The 15,060-nt window shown below is 44.2% G+C and overlaps 1 protein-coding gene and 1 long non-coding RNA gene across 4 annotated transcripts in view; one reads left to right on the top strand and one right to left on the bottom strand.

Annotated features, from left to right (window-relative positions):
• Positions 1 to 15,060, bottom strand: part of KIFAP3 (kinesin associated protein 3) — an 811,853-nt gene that overhangs the window by 452,575 nt on the left and 344,218 nt on the right. The window lies entirely within an intron of this gene.
• Positions 8,407 to 8,993, top strand: LOC143787853 (uncharacterized). The gene is made up of 3 exons (XR_013218485.1): positions 8,407 to 8,520; positions 8,625 to 8,775; positions 8,866 to 8,993. It is a non-coding gene; the product is annotated as an uncharacterized LOC143787853 (long non-coding RNA).

Raw genomic sequence — 15,060 nt, 5'->3', positions numbered from 1 at the left:
ACCGTAGGCAATGCATAATAAAAAATACGGTAATACCGGTACCGTAATTGACTGCTAACGGTGCGGTACCGTAATTTTTCTGTTCACCGTATGTGTGAGTTTTTATTGGTACCAATTTGTGGTATGATACTGTACTTATGATTTTCAATCACTTTTTTATGCGGCGGGATGAAAAAAAAAAGTGTGTGTACAGATTGGTGACATCTTGTATTTTTTGATGGGTTAAAAGGGTTATTCTGGCACCGTTTGCTTCTGGATTGGTAAGTGAGTAGTGCTGACATCCTACCATCAAAGTGAACCAACCAAGGTACCTGCATGACACCGTAGTTGCCAATCATGCATCTGTCCACATGTGAATGCAGCTCACCTCCCAATGCGGAAGTACTGTAAACACTACGGTATAAAGAGAACCTGACAGCTGATACCACATGCTACCGTAATCCACAGACGGCATGTATCAGACACTGACTGTATGATCTACCGTAAGCCAGGTATGCTTCACTCTGAAATGCTGTGGCGTTTCAGTGAAAAACACACTGTACCATACCTTTGGCTTTTCCCCTCCTGCTGCCAATCACTGACAGGTCTCTTCCTGCATCCGCACGCAGTAAGAAAATACTACTGGCTAACACGGTACCAAGATATATTTCTTTCCTGTAGTAAGAAAATTGTCACTCATTGGGTGCGGATGGGGAGAAGCAGCTGGGGACCTGTCTGACTAGTCTTTAGGTGGCTTTTAAAGTACGGGCTGTTCAATGCATAGGCAGCATGTACGGTACTAGCGTAACAGTGGGCTGTATGACTATAGCCACTTTTTTTCCCTCTGAAATGCTGTGGCATTTCAGAGAAAAAAGTGGCTAAAGTCATACAGCTTGTTGCTACACTAATGCACGCTGCCTATGCATTGGACAGCATGTACGGTATTTAGAAAACATATCACCTTTAATACCGTATGTCATAGGTGCCATTTACCATATTGTATGTCAAGTGCTTTGGAGAACTATGGCTATTTTTCCACATTCATTCAGGAAACTCAGCGCTTTGGACGCAGCGGATGCCCCGCTCCGCCCAATGCACCACCCGCTTTTGTATGTGTGGTGATTCCGAATGTGTTCATTGAGCACATGCGGAAGCACCACATCATATTCATTGACTGGTATTTACGGTATCATGCAGAGACGGAGCGTCTCCGCAAGATAGACATACTGCAGTCTATAAAGATGCGCCGCATGTCCGGATACACAGGGCCGCCGGATGCGGCCCTGCACCCATAGTGGAGACGGGATTTCATAAAATCCCCTCCACTATGCTGTAACATCTGGATGCTGTGGATTGGAGGCTACGGATGTATGCACCATCCAATCCGCAGCAAATCCGGATGTATTATGCCACATGGAAACAGGCCCCAACTCCCAACATACAGCTCCTGTAACATGCTGGGAGTTACAGTTTACAACAGTAGTGAGTGTTTTACCGTGTTTTTTTTTTTTTTTTTTTACTTTTACTCTAAATTACTGTACTGTGGCCACGCTAGAAGGGAAGTATGGTAGACGTTCTCCCATCCAGATCTGAGCCGCAGTGACAGTAGCTGTCAGCTGATGAGACAGGGCCAGTACATCACTGCAGCACGTGACCGGATGTGAGACCTCCTAGTTCCTGTTTAGCATGGCCGCAGTATACCGAACTACAGCAACTGCGCCAAGACACCTCCACAGCCAAAGCACCACCGACAGGACTTCAGGGACTCCACAGGCGGCTCCCACACTGCCGCTCCACCGCCGGCGGCTCCGGCCGGGCTGCTGCACTGCCGGCGGCTCCCACAGTGGCCGCTGCACTGCCGACAGGACGTGAGGGACTCCACCGGCGACTCCCACACTGCCGCTCCACCGCCGGCGGCTCCAGCCGGGCCGCTGCACTGCCAGCGGCTTTGACAGTGGCCTCTGCACCGCCAACAGGACTTCAGGGACTCCACCGGTCGCTTCCACATGGCCGCTCCACCACTGACGGCTCCGGCAGGGCCGCTCCACCGTCGGCGGCTCAGCCAGTGGCTGTAACACTGCTGGCGGCTCCCGCAGTGGCCGTTCCACCACCAGCGGCTTTGGCAGTGCCGACGGACCTCCATGCCTCCCAGCTCCTGCGTCACAGCTCGACCGATGCCAGCTCCTGCGAACCCCATCGACAAGGTACATTCCAACTATAAGAAACACCCTCATTTCCCCCCCTCCCCGAATTTGAGGGGGGGAAAGTGCATCTTATAGTCCGCAAAATACGGTAATCTATTAATCAGATCAAGTGTTTTTTTTAAACAGATCTACTGGGAGCTTTTCTTTGAGCAAACAATGTTAGTGATGCACATTGCATCAATAAGACACTGGGAGCAGTTTAAAATACAAAAATGACATGACTTGTCCAATTTAAAAGAGGTTGAACAAAAATATCATGTGAAATGTTTACGAATTGCAACTATTTTTCTGCAAAGCCTCCTCATTTCACGGCCCAAAGTAATTGGACAAATTACCGTTATCGTAAATAAAATATCAATTTAACACTTTGTGGAGAATCCTTTGCAGGCAATCATTGTCTGAAAGCCATGTACATCATCACTTGCTTGGTTTCCTCCTTTGTGGTGCTTTGCCAGGCCTTTACTGCCGCTGACTTCAGTTGTTGCTTGTTTGTAGGTCTTTTTGCCATAAGTTTTGCTTTAAGCATGTGAAATGCTGCTCGATGGGGTTGAGATCTAGTGATTGACTAGGCCATTGCAGAATATTCCACTTCTTTGCCTTAAAAAAAAAAAAAAAAAAAAAAAACACTCCTGCGATGCTTTTGCAGTATGTATTGTGTCCTTCTGTACTTAGGATAAAAGCCAAATCAGTATCTCAATTCGCAGACACGGTGAATAAGCAATTCACAGACACGGTGCATGGCGAATAAGCCTCCTTACCTTGACAAGCCAGCTGGTATGTCACTCTCCATAAGGAGAAATGTTGCCCCTTAGACCCCAGTCCAGAGCCTCTCACCTAGCTAAATCAGTTGTCATGCTTCACACTGACGAGGGCCAACAGCCCGAAACACCGTGTCTGCAAATTGAGATACTGATTTGGCTTTTATCCTAAGTCATATTGCGCGACTCGTTAAAGGGTTGATTGTGACTTGTAGGATCGCTACTTCCAACAGGTGGCGCTATAGAGTTAAGTCCTCTTTTTCTCAGAAGAGGCAATTTGCATATTTAATTTCCCAGAGGAGCATTGCACGGCGAATAAGCCTCCTTACCTTGACAAGCCAGCTGGTATGTCACTCTCCATAAGGAGAAATGTTGCCCAATAAACACTAATAACCCAGTGCCATTGGAAGCCATGTGTGCTCATGCTATTATACTGCCTCCACCATGATTTACAGAGTATGCGGTATGCTTATCATAAGCTGTTTCAAGACTTCTCCATAGTTTCTTCTTCCCAACATTCAGGTACAGGTTGACCTTTTCTTCATCCATCCAAAGAATGATTTTACAGAATTGGGCTGGTTTCCTTAAATGTTTTTTTGGCAAAGTCTAATCTCGCCTTTCTATTTTAAAGGCTGATTAACACTTTGTACCTTGTAGTGAATCCTGTGTATTTGTTATGATGTCTTCCTGTTAAACAGAGGCAGATACACATTAACCCCTTCCCGACATGTGCCGTACTAGTACTGTTCTGCGGGAACTGAGTTCCCACAAACTGCAGTACTAGTACGGCGGCACGATCGCGCGGTCTCACAGTGAGCACCGCAGCGATGGCGTGCAGGTGTCAGCTGTATGTGACAGCTAATACCCCGCAGCAATGCCCACGATCGGTGCTTGCGCCGATCGTGGGCATTTAACCCCTCTGATGCCGCTGTCAGTAGTGACAGAAACATACAGGTGCATCACGCAGGGACGGGGGCTCCCTGCGCTCTCCCATCGGCACAACGCGATGCCATCGCGTTGTTCCGGTGCTCTGGACGGAGTCCCTGGATCCAAAATGGCCACGGGGCTCCTTCCGGGTCCTTCACTGAGATGGCTTGCCGGCACCTGCTCAGAGCAGGCGCCGGAAAGCCTCCTGCACTGCCTGTCAGATCGCTGATCTGACACAGTGCTACGCAAAGTGTCAGATCAGCGATCTGATGAAATATAGTGATGTCCCACCCTGGGACAATTTTATAAAGCAAAGAAAAAAAAAATCCCCAAAGAAATAAATAAATATTTTCCAATAAATCTATTTTATTTATGTAAATAAAAAAACAAAAACAATAAAAGTACATATATTTGGTATCGCCGCGTCCGTAACGACCCGCTCTATAAAACTATCAAACTAGTTAACCCCTTCAGAGAACACAGCAAAAAAATAAATAATAAACGAGGTAAAAAACAATGCTTTATCATCATACTGCCGAACAAAAAGTGCAATAAAATGTGATCAAAAAGACGGATATAAATAACCATGGTACCGCTGAAAACGTCATCTTGTCCCACAAAAAAAAAAGCCGCCATACAGCATCATCAGCAGAAAAATAAAAAAGTTATAGCTCTCAGAATAAAGCAATGCAAAAACAATTATTTTTTATATAAAATAGTTATTGTGTAAAAGCGCCAAAACATAAAACATTTTTTATAAATGAGGTATCGCTGTAATCGTACTAACCCAAAGAATAAAGCTGCTTTATCAATTTTACCACATGTGGAACGGTATAAACACCCCCCTAAAAGAAATTCAGAAATTGCTGGTTTTTGTTCATTCTGCCTCCAAAAAATTGGAATAAAAAGCGATCAAAAAGTGTCATGTGCCCGAAAATGGTACCAATAAAAACGTCAACTCGTCCCGCAAAAAACAAGACCTCACATGACTCTGTGGGCCAAAATATGGATAAATTATAGCTCTCAAAATGTGGTGATCCAAAAACTATTTTTTGCAATAAATAGCTTCTTTTAGTGTGTGACGGCTGCCAATCATAAAAATCCGCCAAAAAACGATATAAAAGTAAATCAAACCCCCCTTCATCACCCCCTTAGCTAGGGAAAAATAATAACATTTTAGAAAATGTATTTATTTCCAATTTCCCATTAGGGTTAGGGTTGGGGGTAAAGTTAGGGTTAGCATTGGGGCTAAAGTTAGGGTTTGGATTACATTTACGGTTGGGATTAGGGTTGGGATTAGGGTTAGGGGTGTGGCTAGGGTTATGGTTGGGATTAGGGTTAGGGGTGTGTTTGGGTTAGGGTTTCAGTTAGAATTGGGGGGGTTCCACTGTTTAGGCACATCAGGGGCTCTCCAAACGCGATATTGCGTCTGATCTCAATTCCAGCCAATTCTGCATTGAAAAACTAAAATAGTGCTCCTTCCCTTCTGAGCTCTTCCATGCGCCCAAACAGGGGTTTACCCCAACATATGGGGTATCACCGTACTCAGGACAAATTGGACAACAACTTATGGGGTCCAATTTCTCCTGTTACCCTTGGGAAAATACAAAACCGGGGGCTAAAAAATAATTTTTGTGGAAAAAAAAAAGATTTTTTATTTTCATGGCTCTGTGTTATAAACTGTAGTGAAACACTTGGGGGTTCAAAGTTCTCACAACACATCTAGATAAGTTCCTTGGGGGGTCTAGTTTCCAATATGGGGTCACTTGTGGGGGGTTTCTACTGTTTAAGTACATCAGGGGCTCTGCAAATGTAACGTGACGCCTGCAGACAAATCCATCTAAGGCCATGTTCACACAGTGCGTTTTTTACTGCGGTTCCGCAGCTTTTTTCCATGCAGGGTACAGTACAATGTACCCTATGAAAAACAGGAACCGCTGTGCACATGATCCTGAATTTTAAAAAAAAAGCCGCGCTGAATAGCTGCGGGAAAAAAGAAGGAGCATGTCACTTCTTTGTCCGAAACAGCAGCGGTTCTGCACCCATAGACCTCCATTGTGAGGTCAAACCCGCAGTAAAACCCGCAGATCAAAAATATATCTGCGGGTTTTATTGCGGTTTGTGGTGCAGAACCGCTGCAGCAGGAAATGCGGGGAAGCGGGAGGAAGTTGGTGCGCGGAAGTGCGTGGGCGTAGTGTCGTTCCCGAAGAGACTGTCATGGAGGCATACCGTCGCATGGGGATCGATGTCGGGCGTCTGATTGATTTGGTATGTATGTGTGTGTGTGTGTGTATGTGTGTGTGTCTGTGTGTGTGTCCCCATGCGACGATAGTGTCTCCATTGTGCTAAGTCGCCGTATGGGACTACTACTCCCATCCGGTATTAGGATGGGAGAGTTGTCCCTGTGTCCGGCGACTTAGCACAATTGTAAAGTTACACAAAACACCTACACACAATACACATACATGACACACAGTACAGTACATACAACACATAACATAGAGTATATACTCACCAACAGCACACTGGTAGGCGAAGCCCTCCATCCTCCAGGAAAAAAATCCCAAAATAAAAAATCTAATTCATACTCCCTGTCCGCAGAATCCATAAAACGAGTGTCCCACGCCGATCGGCTGCTCTCCGGCGATACACTGCCAGGAGCGAAGCTCCTAGCAGTGTATCGCGTACTGTCCCGGAGTTCAATGGCTCCGGCATCTCGGTTAACGGCAGTACAGCTGCGTTGAACTTTCCCACGCAGCACTGCCGTTAAGCGAGAGTGCCGGGGTCAATGACCGCCGGTTAACTCGCTCGCGCATGCGCAGTGACACACCGACAGGAACTATGGCTCCTGTCAGTGTGTTGCTGCAGCCGTGGAGAGCAGACATATCTCTGGATGTGTCTGTTCTCCATGGAAGATCTTCGTGGGACCCTCGATGGATTTCTGCGGACAGGGCCAGGGAGTATGAATTTTTTTTTTTATTTTGCCTCTTTTTCAGGTCGAGGGTCTTCTGGACGGATTGAGCGTTTAATAAAATTTGATCAAAAAGTGTGTGTCTTTATTTCATTAAAATATTTTTTTCTAGTCTTTGTGGTTTTTTTTTTTAACCCTTTCATTGGCTTAATAATGGATAGGCGTCTTATTGACGCCTCTCCATTATTAACTGGGCTTAATGCCACCTTACAATAGCAAGGTGGCATTAACCCCTCATTACCCCATATCCCACCGCTACACGGGAGTGGGAAGAGAGGGGCTAAGTGCCGGAATTGGCACATCTTTTTGATGCGCCTTTTCCGGGGCGGCTGCGGGCTTATATTTGTAGCCAGGGGGGGGCAAATATCCATGGCCCCTTTCCTAGGCTATGAATATAAGCCCACGGCTGTCTGCATAGCCTTTCTGGCCTAAAAATATAGGGGGACACCAACACTTTTTTTTTCCGGGGCCCCCTATATTTTAGTGCCAGAAAGGCTGCACAGACAGCTGTGGGTTAATATTCAGAGCCTGGGAACAGCCATGGGTATTTTAACCCCTTCCCGGGCCTCAAATATTGGCCCACGGCTGTCTGCCTAGCTTTCCTGGCCTAAAAATATAGGGGGACCCTATGTATTTTTTTTTTAGGGGGTCCACATATATTATAGTAACCCTTTAATAGGATTAATAATGGATAGGTGTCTTATTGACGCCTCTCCATTATTAACCGTGCTTAATGCCACCTTACAATAGCAACCCTATCATTAACCCTAGGATCCCTTTAGGGTTAGGGGTAGGGGTAGGGTTAGGATCCCTTTAGGGTTAGGGGTAGGGTTAAGGGTTAGGATCCCTTTAGAGTTAGGGGTAGGGTTAAGGGTAGGGTTAGGATCCCTTTAGGGTTAGGGGTAGGGTTAGGGGTAGGGTTAGGATCCCTTTAGGGTTAGGGGTAGGGTTAAGGGTTAGGGGTAGGGTTAGGATCCCTTTAGGGGTAGGGTTAGGGGTAGGGTTAGGATCCCTTTAGGGTTAGGGGTAGGGTTAGGATCCCTTTAGGGTTAGGATCCCTTTAGGGTTAGGGGTAGGGTTAGGGGCAGGGTTAGGATCCCTTTAGGGGTAGGGTTAGGGGTAGTGTTAGGGGTAGGGTTAGGGGTAGGGTTAGGATCCCTTTAGGGTAAGGGGTAGGGTTAGGGGTAGTGTTAGGGGTAGGGTTAGGGGTAGGGTTAGGATCCCTTACGGGTTAGGATCCCTTTAGGGGTAGGGTCCTTAGGGTTATGAGCCCTAACCCTACCCTAACTATTTCAGTTTATAGTGGGTTTTTTACTTAATGTTGTTGATTGGCGCACGCACCGCTCAGGATTGACGGCGCCAGAGCTAGTAGTAAAACAACTGCACACAAACGTTTTTATTGGTGTTTGTGTTTTCAGTTTGTGCTTGTGTTCATTTATTAGGGGTTACTTTGATATATTTCAATTTTTTAAAAGCATTTGTGTAACATTACTTGGTCGTTCTATAGATTATGAGATGACACTATTGTATTCATTGTAGGTTCGTGATTATCCAGCCCTGTGGGACCCTTCAGATGAATCCTATAAGGATAAATACTTTAGGGAACTCGCGTGGACCAAAATAGTTCGCGACATGTTCCCGGATTGGGACAAATATCCTGGGACAACACAGCAGAAAATAGGTAATTATAATTACAATTATTTAGTAAACCTTGAGTATATTAAAAATATAATTTGTTTAGATCTGTAATAAATTGTTGTGGTTTTTTGGAACCTTTTTTGGTAGATAAAGATGTGAGGCAACGTTGGCGCTCCATCAGAGACCGATTTACCAAATTTCTAAATGAGTGTTCAAAGAGTGGCTCTTCGCCGAGCAAAACAAAATTCCCCTTCAGTGAAGAGCTACAGTTCATTGTGACCAGCAGGACATTGAGAAAGTAAGTTAAAATCCACTCCACAAGATTATTTATATATAATATGTTGTGCTAAAAATTTTATTAATGATCTTTCCCCCCCCCCCCCCACAGGACGGAAGGAAACATGTCTGCAGCTGATTTCGAGGACAGCGACACAGAGGATGGAGCAGGCAGTTCCTCTGGAGTGGGAGGGACCATCTCTCCCTCCATTCCCACAGCTTCTACTGAATCAACATCCACTTCAACAGCTGCTGCATCCACATCTGCTTCAGCAGCTGCTGAAGCATCTGATTCTGTAGAAGCTGTGAGAGTGGAGAAGAGAGCTGTCTATCCGGTGGCAGCAGAGATAAAAAAACAAAAACAAAGAAGAACCAAGAGGACCAAACGGTTCAAATTGCCTGTGACACCTTGGATTTAATAAAAAAAATCAACTAGCGACGACCATTGCGACTCGTTTGCACTAACTGCCACAAGAAAAACACGCTCCCTGCCACCGGATAGACAATCTCTTTTTATGTCTATGGTCCAGATGTCCCTCACTGCTCTGGAGGACCCTGCTCCTATTTCGCCATACAATGAGGTTCTGATGGGGGTGTTGGGACTTTTCAGGCCCTGACACAGAACACCTGAAACACCAGCTACAAGACCCCAGTATTTGGCCAACAGCCAAGGAAGTTATGGAGATAGAGGCAGCCAAGGAAGTTATGGAGATAGAGGCAGCCAAGGAAGTTATGGAGATAGAGGAAGTTCGCAGCAGCAGGGTGGAGCAACTTCTCAAACAGAGGGAACAAATTTCCTCTATTCTCCAGAGTACACCTTTCTTAATTGAACGTAAATTGGGCTACAGGTCCAGTTGCACAGAAAACCACAAGAAAAACGAAGTACATCATATGTGATAATCGGTAAACTTATCAGTTTATTGAAAATAATAAAAATGAACAAAACATAATATAACAGAAAAACCGTATTGGTATTCAAATAATAGGGAACAGGTGCACCAAAACATCCACTATCACATTACAGGAGGGGAGAAGGACATGAGTTGTCAAAGGAGTAAAAAATATAACTGAGTACTGGCACTGGAGGTCTCAATAGAGATGTACAGGGACACATAACTCCTTTGACAACTCCAGTCCTTCTCCCCTCCTGTTATGTGATAGTGGATGTTGTGGTGCACCCGTTCCCTAATATTCGAATATTAAACAGTTTTTCTGTTATATTTTGGTCATTTTTAGTATTTAACAAAAAACTGACAATTTTAATAATTATCCGAGAAATAATGTACTTATTTTTTCTTGTGGTTTTCTTGTGTTTTTTTCTATGACTATGGTGTCCAGACCTGAGCTTTTGTTTGTAGCTCCAGTTGCATGTTGGCTTAGAAAGGGGCTGTTTATATATTTTTTTTCAAATTGAAAAATCAATTGTAAAAATTACCACTAATTTGTGTTCTTTAAAATAATTTTTTTTTTTCAAAAAAATATTCTCTTCTTTTTAGATGATGGGGACAAGGCCGCTGTCCTGGGTTTATGGGCTATCGATTAGTGGTTTAGGGGTTGATGTGTTAACTATTGTATATCTCATACTGCTGTTAATTTATGAAAACACCACCCATTTTTTTGACATACAAAGAAACAAACCAAATTAAACCCAAATAAATTTTTTATTTAAATTACAACCAATTTTTTTTTCCTTTTTTTGGTAACATGAAAAAAAAATTTTTGGAAACTAAATTTTGTGTTGATTGCTGTCGTTTATCATTCTTCGTGATCTTTTCACAACTGTTAGCAGCGATGTCGTCAACTTTTTGGGGACGGTCAGTGTAGATGCATCCTTCTCTGCTGGTCAGGCTGCTCAACACCAGCACAGGAGTATTGCCAGTGCACGGCACCTTCAGGACTCAAAGTAGTCAGTGAAGGATTCTCTCACACGCACACCCGAGTTGGACGGCCTGCCCAGACCCCCGTTGACAACTGGATTAAATACTGGCTGCTGGTACTCCACATCTACGTCAGTGTTGTACTCACGAGCATAGTTGTGGAGTACACAGCAAGCCTTTATCACAGCATCAACGGTGTCTGTGTCCAACTGAATGGCAGTGTGAAAGATCCTCCACTGACTAGTCATGATCCCAAAGGTGCTTTCCACATATCTGCGTGCACGACTCAGCCGATAATTAAAAATCCTCCGTCGGGCATCCAGTCCCCTTCGTGGGTATGGGCGCAGCAGGGTTGTCGTTAAGGGAAACACCTCATCCGATACCATCACAAAGGGTACTGGATGTGTGGAACCCGGCAAAGGTCTTGGGGCTGGGAGCGTGCCGCCATCTTGAAGAATTTGCATCCCAATCTGTGACGTTCGCAACACCCGAGAATCCCCAGTACTACCATAGGCACCAACATCAATGGCAACAAATTTGTAATGGGCATCAGCCACCGCCATCAGGACCACTGAAAAATACTTCTTATAATTAAAGAAGCGTGATCCTGATCGTGGTGGCTGCTGAACCCTAACATGTTTACCATCGACTGCACCTATGCAGTTTGGGAAATTGGCCACAGACTGAAAGCCTGCTGCAACCTGCAGCCAAGTCTCCTCGGTTGGGGAAGGCATCACTATAGGCTGCAACTTCTGCCAGATGACGGTACATGTACACCTCACAATGTTAGAGATGGTAGATTTACCAACTCTAAATTGGAGGTGCAGTGATGTATAGCTCTCTCCTGTGGCCAAAAATCTGCAAAGAAACAAAAAAGAAAATTAGAAATGTCACACAAAAAGGTAATTACAACATGTCACAAGTTAAAGCCGCTATAATATGCGTCCAGCACCATTCAATAATGATGGCATTAACACCCAGCACAACACAAAGGGTGTAAAAAACATTAAATAAAAAACCTGATGGGACTTGCGCACACACGCATGCGAGATATGACCGAGTGTTGCATGGTAATCCCCGGACCTGCTGCGTGCACTCCGTTGTGGAGCGTGCGGCTCCATGTATTGGTATGTGGGTGCACACTCCGCTCCAGAGTGCAGGCGGCAGGGCCGGGGATTACCATCCAACACTCGCCCGTATCTCACGTGTGTGTATGTGTGCCCCCCGTCCAACAGGAGGACTGGGTGGGTTTAATCACACATACTGGACACAGAGACGTGTAAAATAGAGACGTAACAACATTCCCCCTGAAAAATTGTTACTTACCGCAAGGTGATGAGCAGCCTTTCCTCTGCAGAGATGGACTTCCTCATCACTGTGTCTTGCAGTGTCAAATGGGGTGCCAGGATGGTAAGCAGTCTGTCAAATGCCATAATTGGTAGCCGACAAAAAGAGATAAATTTTTCCGGATATCTGAAAATTGAAAAAGAAACAAAAAAAAAGGGTTACTTCACAAGTATTGTTAGCAAAAAAAGGTAAATTTGTCATTCAATATATTTCTACTTACCTCCTCAAATCATTGTACAGCACATAAAAGTGCCCCTTCTCTGTTCGCTCTGCTAAAAGCGGGTGCACCCACATCCTTTTCTGCGCACGTCTTCTCTGGCGCCGCTGCCTCTAAAATAAAACAAAAAAATATATTTTGTAAAACACAACATTGAGAAAAAAATATCAAACATGCCTGGAAAGCAATGCGGATTATGTAAGGGTACGTGTCCACGTTCAGGATGGCCATCGTTATCGTTGGAGCGCCAAAGCCGCTATGTGCAAAGCCCCACCCCCTTCTGGGACGCAATGATGCCAGATGTGTTCATTGTACAAATCCAGCATCATCGCACCCCACACATAGGGCCCTGTTTTATTCCTTGCGGAGCCGCAGCTTCTCAACAAGGAACACGAACATGCTATGATCATAAAAGACGCGCAGCATGTCCGGAGTCGCAGGGCTGACGGATGACACACAGTGGACACATGATTTCATGAAATCACCTCCACTATGCTGTTACATGTGGACACTGCATGTTTGGCGCTGCGGCCACACGCAGCGCCAAACACACAGCGTTTCCAGAACATGGACATGTACCCATAACCCAATATAACAAACAGACATCTGCTTACCTGACGTGCATGTCGATTCAGAATTAGAAGCATCAACCCCAGGATCGCAATCCGGTGTGGCGTGCGGAGCTGGATCCGCGGGCTGTCATCTGGCCTACGCTCAGCACGTCCACTCATTTTGATGTGTAAGTTCCAAAATGGAGGATGGAAGAAGAAAAGGGTTGGACAAGGAAATTACATTTTTTTTTCCCCCCACTGCAGTAAGCTTTATTTGTGTCAAACACAGACAATCTGCAGAGAAAACTGCATAAAAAAACGCACTAAAAACCGCATCAAAAAACGCATCAAAAAACGCACCAAAAAACGCAACTGCATTTTCTGCCAAGAGCTGCGGTTTTTAGTCCTGAAAAAAAGGAGGGAAATCAGGAACGTGTGAACATACCCTTAGTCTGCATTCCAAACAGCGCTCCTTCCCTTCCGAGCTCTGTCGTGCGCCCAAACACTGGTTCCCCCCCCCACATATGGGGTATCAACGTACTCAGGACAAATTGGATAACAATTTTTGGGGTCCAATTTCTCATGTTACCCTTGGGAAAATAAAAATTTGGGGGCTAAAATATCATTTTCATGGAAAAAATATATTTTTTATTTTCACGGCTCTGCGTTATAAACTTTAGCGAAACACTTGGGGGTTCAAAGTTCTCACAACACATCTAGATAAGTTCCTTGGGGGGGTCTAGTTTCAAATATGTGGTCACTTCTTGGGGGTTTCTACTGTTTAGGTACATCAGGGGCTCTGTAAATGCAACGTGACACCTGCTGACCAATCCATCTAAGTCTGTATTCCAAACGGCACTCCTTCCCTTCCGAGCTCTGCCATGCGCCCAAACGGTGGTTACCCCCCACATATGAGGTATCAGCGTACGGAGGACAAATTGGACAACAACTTTTGTGGTCCAATTTCTCCTGTTAACCTTGGGAAAATAAAAAAATGCAGGCTAAAAGATCATTTTGTGGAAAGAAAATTGATTTTTTTAATTTTCACAGCTCTACATTCTAAATTTTAGTGAGACAATTGGGGGTTCAAAGTGCTCATCACACATCTAGATTAGTTCCTTAGGGGGTCTACTTTCCAAAATGGTGTCACATGTGGGGGGTTTTCCACTGTTTAGGCACATCAGAGGCTCTCCAAACGCAACATGGTGTCCGATCTCAATTCCAGCAAATTTTGCATTGAAAAGTCAAATGGCGCTCCTTCCCTTCCGAGCTCTGCCATGTGCCCAAACAGTGGTTTACCCCCACATATGGGGTATCGGCGTACTCAGGACAAAATGCACAACGACTTTTGTGGTCCAATATTCCTGTTACCCTTGGTAAAATAAAACAAATTGGATCTGAAGTAAACATTTTGTGAAAAAAAGTTAAATGTTCAATTTTTTTTAAAACATTCCAAAAATTCATGTGAAGCACCTGAAGGGTTAATTCACTTTTTGAATGTGGTTTTGAGCACCTTGCGGGGTGCAGTTTTTAGAATGGTGTCACTTTTGGGCATTTTCTGTCATATAGACCCCTCAAAGTGACTTCAAGTGTGAGGTGGTCCCTAAAAAAAATGGTTTTGCAAATTTTGTTGTAAAATGAGAATTCGCTGGTCAACTTTTAACCGTTATAACTTTCTAACAAAAAAAATTATGTTTCCAAAATTATGCTAATGTAAAGCAGACATGTTGGTAATGTTATTTATTAACTATTTCGTATGATGTGACTAATTTAAGGGCATAAAAACTAAAAGTTTAAAAATTGAAAATTTTCGCCAAAATTTCCATTTTTTTCACAAATAAACGCAAGTCAAATCGAAGAAATTTTACCACTATCATAAAGCACAATATGTCACGAGAAAATCTCAGAATCACCAGGATCCGTTGAAGCGTTTCAGAGTTATGACCTCATAAAGTGACTGTGGTCAGAATTAAAAAAAAATGGCCTGGTCAGGAAGTTGAAAACAGGCTTCGGGGTGAAGGGGTTAAAGAGTTGTAATACCTAAACCCTTACTCTAATTATTATATGAATAACCTGAAATTAAAGATGATAGTCTGTACTTTAAGCCCATATTAATTATATAACTGTATATTGAATACATTTTGGTGGACAGCTAAAATGCCAAAACTTGTCACTGTCCAAATATTTCTGGATCTAACTGTAGGTAGGGAAAAGTTCATAAAACATCAGAAGTACAAAAAAAAAAAGTCATTATTTTGTTTTGCTTTCATTGATATATGGGACCTGTGACTGGAAGCTATTTTTAAGCAATCAGA

Source organism: Ranitomeya variabilis, chromosome 8, assembly GCF_051348905.1.
Source record: "Ranitomeya variabilis isolate aRanVar5 chromosome 8, aRanVar5.hap1, whole genome shotgun sequence".
NCBI classification, from domain to species: Eukaryota; Metazoa; Chordata; class Amphibia; order Anura; family Dendrobatidae; genus Ranitomeya; species Ranitomeya variabilis.
Note: the sequence above shows the minus strand (reverse complement) of the source record. Positions and strands in the feature narration are given on the sequence as shown.